This window comes from Marmota monax, unplaced genomic scaffold, assembly GCF_021218885.2.
Source record: "Marmota monax isolate L192 unplaced genomic scaffold, Marmota_monax_Labrador192_F-V1.1 WCK01_AAM20220418_F8-fsc01531, whole genome shotgun sequence".
NCBI lineage: Eukaryota > Metazoa > Chordata > Mammalia > Rodentia > Sciuridae > Marmota > Marmota monax.
Window position 1 is genome coordinate 30,021 of NW_026692984.1, and position 4,962 is coordinate 34,982.

The 4,962-nt window shown below is 44.7% G+C and overlaps 1 pseudogene; it reads left to right on the top strand.

The window, feature by feature from the left end:
- Window positions 1–1,223: 1,223 nt before the first annotated feature.
- Window positions 1,224–2,530, top strand: LOC124098013 (E3 ubiquitin-protein ligase SH3RF1-like; annotated as a pseudogene).
- Window positions 2,531–4,962: the final 2,432 nt, after the last annotated feature.

Sequence of the window (4,962 nt, forward strand, 5' to 3'; positions counted from 1 at the left end):
TGACCACACTAAAATACTCAAGGCCAAAACGTACTTTCCCATCCCAACTTCTCCATTGTGTTAGCCAGCATCTCCTGCAGGGTCCACACTGAGAGGAACTGCTGTAGCACAAAGGTACACAGGTACATGTTGACCAGGTCATTTGTTGAGAGCCACAGCCGAAGGGGCCCCAGCAAACTTCCAGCTGCCAGCAAACTTCCAGCTGCCGGCTGATGATTGGCTCCTCGGCCCCAGCAACATCTAGCTGATTGGCTCCTCTGCGGTGATGCTCATTGGGCTGTTTCCCTGCCCTTTCAGACCACGGAGCTGCTCATTGGGAGACTTTTTTGGCTCTGCCCACGTGACCCAGCCAATCGGCCTCAAGAGCAGGAGGATTGTGGGAGGTGGGGAGAAGCTTGTGTGGGAGAGAGAGGCTTGTGGAAAGCCGGTGGTGGCAGTTGAGGCTCTGAGGGTTTTTCCTGAGAGGCTGTTTTGTTTGGCGTGTGTGGTTCTAAAAATAAAGTTAGTTTCTTTTGACAAGTGGCTCCTGATTGTGCCCAGCCAGACTGCGGCAGTCATTCTGTAAGGAAAGAGGGAGAGCCATGTGTATGCCACCAGTGTCAAGCATCCAGGCTCATCTTACTTGATGTCCTCCAGCTGCTGTCACAGAAAGTGTGATGGTGCTTGCTGTCCTGTCAGCTGCCCATTACTACAAGACACTGTAATTACTGCTTGTTTGATACATTGTCACACTCAGGATAACAATAGCTGCCACTTGCAGTATGTATCCTGACAGGAATTGCCCTGTAGCTTTGTCTATAGTCCCTGTAGTTCTCTATAACAGACTATTGCTACCAGAGACAATGAAAGCAGAGAAGTTGGGTCAGCATTAAAATTTGACTATTCCAACTCTCACACATTGGTTTCTAACCCACCAAGCATTCTGTTGATTTAAAAAATAACATTCATGGCTTGGCAAGTGGGAGGAAGTGGCAGCTGTGAATTGTGTCTGTGTGGAGAGGGGGACAGCAGAGAGGAGTCTCCAGGGGCCACTGCAGCTGCTTCAGAGAATCAAGGAGCAGCAGGCAAGACTGAGTAGAATCTGCAGTGGCCATGACCACCACTGTGGGGACCAAGAACAAAGAGGAGGAGCAAAGATGCAAAAGCAAAGTCTGAAATGAATGTTACATAAATCATTTTAAGAGCTGTATACAACTATTTACATTTCTGAAGCCTTTTCTCAGTAAGTACCTCAAGAAGGATGAATCTGCCTTCTTGAATCTTTTAGAGTGTCCTGTGTGTCTAGAATTCCTGGGTACTTCTGCAAAAGTCTTGCCTTGCCAGCTCAGGTTTTGCAAAGAATGTTTGCTGGGATCGTAGTTTCACTCAGTTGTCCTGAGTGCAGGACTCTTGTTGGCTCCCATGCGTAGGAGCTTCCCAATAACTTCCTGCTGGTCAGGCTTCTGGATGGCATCAAACAGAGGCTTTGGAAATCTAGCCAGTGGGGGCAGTGGGACCAACTGTACAGATGTATTAAGGGTTCAGGTCAGCACTATGGCTCATTGCAGTGCAAAATGTCTGTAGAGCTCACAGTGTGGATGGAAGCATAGGTTGCAAACCTGGAGGCCCCAGTTGGGGTATACCTGTTACCATGTCCTACATCATTAAAATAAACATGAAGAAAAGGAGAACAGAGACTTTAAATTCAGCAAATGCAACATCTTCATTTATTGATGACATGTTGATGAAAACTGGTTCCACGGGTAAGTCAGTGGGATCCATGGCATCATTGTGCAGATTATTAAACCACTGACTCAGCCCCACCTCAGCACAAAGCACTTTTTGACTTTGAGGTGAAAGACAAGGAAGCAGACAATGATCACCTTCCATTTGTTAAGGATGATGTTCTCACTGTGATCCAAAGATAGATGAAAACTGCACTGAAGGAATGTTGGCAGACAAAATAGAAATATTTCTGATTTCCTACATTGAGTTTAACTTGGTTGCTAAGGAGCTGACAGAATGGGATTAGCCTCCCATGGCAGGAGTTGATACTACAGAATGTACCTCAGCAGCATCCCAGAGCAGCACTGCCACAAAGCACTCTTACACCAAGAACACTACCAAAAAACGCCTTCCTTTACTTCCCTCACCATGGCAAGCAACTCCTCTAACATATCCCAGAACTGCCACTCCAAACTATCAGCCCTCCTGTCTTCATCAGCTCTAGCAACCTCTCAGCTGCCACAAGGATCAGAGAAATATCTGGGCTTTCCTTCAGTGTTCCTTATCAGTTTCATGTGAGTTCCACAAAGTCAACTGTGATCCCCCCACCCACCCAAGCAGTGCAGTGACAACCAGCCCATTTTTAAATTTCCTGTTGGATGTCCCCTATCCAGCTGCCTATGAAACTATGAAGACTCCCTTTCCCACAAGCACTCTCCTGGCTGCCACTGTCCTCACCTTTGTGCTGTCAGCAGCTAGTGCTGCTGCTGCTGGAAGGGGACCCTGGCCCTCGGCAGGATCCACTGCTCACAGGTTGAGAGACTGAATATTATGAAGATGTTAATTCTACCCAAATTTATCTACAAATTTGATGTCATCCCAATATGAGTTCTAGCATTTAATTTGTGGAAATGTATATATTTATTCCAGAATTTAAGCAGAAATGAAAAGAACCAAAAATAGCAAAGGCTATTTTAAGGAATTAGAACAACATATAACAAGCCAACAAAAGTCAAGAGTATTTGAAAGGGATGGCATAGGAGCAAGAAAAGGCAGAGACCAGGGGAACAAACAAACCAGAATCCAGGAGCAGATGGCACTCTCACAGCTTTCACCTAAGCATGGTGGGAGAAGGTGGCCTTTTTTTTATTCTGGGTGCACTGAACCTTCACAAGGGTAGGGATTGATCTCTACCTCAAACTACATACACTAAATATAACCCAGATGGATCCCAGACCTCAACATCAAAGTTAAACCTATAAAGGCTCTGGAAGATAACAAAAGAGAATAACTTGCAGTGGGCAGGGGGGATGCAAAAAGCACAAACTGGGAATGAAAAAGTTGAGAAGCTGGAGCTCAGTCAAATGAGCCCCTGCTGTTCACCACCAAAGACAGCAAGAGCAGTGACACAGGAAAGCCATCTGTGACAGACATAGCTGATCAGACTCCCAGCAGAGCACCTGAAAATGCAGGAAATCAATGAAAAATGTCAAACTTACTTTTAAAAAACAGGTTGAGGCTCAAACAGCTGTTTCACAAAACAGTACACTCAATGGCCACCAAAGACTCAAAAAGTTGTTTGATAAGACCAGCAAAATGCAAACTAAAACCACCATGAAATTATATGACCATCATACAGATTAAATGCTTTCTAAAACTAATGTCACTGGTGGGATCCTTAACTGGTGGGCCATCACATTCCTGCCTCACTCTGTTCTGGTTTAGAAGGCTTACTAGTGACTATATAGACACTGATTTAAAGGACAAATAAAGAAGGAAGCTTTAGGGATAAACTCATGTAATCCCATGAGCCCCTGACACACAGGAGATGGTGAAAGCATATTTGCATAGTGAAATAACACACAGACAAACATGGACCTGTCTTTTATGAAAAGACCTGCCCAAAAAACAGCCAACCCATTCATAGCACCCATCATGCCAACCACACATCTAAACAAAACAAAAAAAAGGTCTGAAAAGTTATTAATCACTGCCCAAACAAAAGCTAGCCTGAGGCTACTCTGACAGTGCCTGTTTTATTACCACTGCACCCATGTGAAAAACTGATATGCTGTCAGCATTTCAGTCTACAGAATAAAAGAATCTTGACAAAACTCTTTAGCAATACATTTTCTCTGCCAATAGAAATAGACTGAATTTATTTGACCTTAAAATAGATTATATTTATACCATATCAGAGCCTGTCTTGGAAGCTGTACCAAACTATGAAGTTCCGGACTTAATGGCCAAGCAAAATGGGCACTGAAAGATCGAACAAGGCTTGTCGTCGGAGAAAATGCCAGTTTATTGAGGAAGAGCTCTGCATATTTATAGTGTTGGGGGTGGTTTGACAGTTATGAAAGTTTAGCAGATTAATGGTTTGACAGTTAACACAGGGTGCTTTCTGATTGATGGGTAAGGATCATGTGAGTCAACATGGCTCACCATTGGACAGCTCTTCTTGGGGGGATGGGGAAGTTAGTCTTTGGAGCCCAGGTGACTCCCAACATTCCCTCCTCTTTGTTATTAAATGAGAGTGGGCGTTGACTCATTCTGACTGCTTCCTGCTGAGATGGGGCAGTGTGGGAGAATAGGAAAGAAGTAGGGAGCCACCACAGGAGGGCAGAGAAGACCGCTATAACTTCAGGAACCAGATCAACAAAGGTTCCTTGCCACTACAGATCCATGATGATGTCAGGCTGCTCTTCAAATTCTCTCCTATCTGGGTGTCTCTGAAACCAGCTTGCTTCTCTCTTTACCTTTCTCAAAACATCCCAGCTTTCCAAAGAGCTTTCTTCCCTCTTTACCTTTCTCTGGCCCTTGTATCCCAAAATATCACTGTTCCAAGCTTTCACTAGTCTTGTCTCTCTTCACACCAAGAAAGCATGGGCTTTGTAATAAAGAAGGCAGCTTCTCCCATGCTCTGAACGAAGGTGGCCAAGGGAGGACAGTGGCCCATTGTTACCATATTTCCCTTTGAGAGCATTCAGATCTCTCTAGGTTTTATGTGAAACACCTCAACCTTAAATACTGATACTTGAAATTCTTATGAAACTGGGAGGGCAAACAAAACACACATGGTTCTCCTGAGGCCCAGAAGGCAACTGGTAAAGTGCTCTCTTATAATAAAGGTCACAATTATTAAGGGGTCACCATGCTCTGGACACCTAAGTGGTTTGTCAGAAGGACAACACACAACGGTCCCACTACCGGCCAGATCCAAGCAAGTAGTAAGGAGGAGAAGGGGTTCTGGCTGGA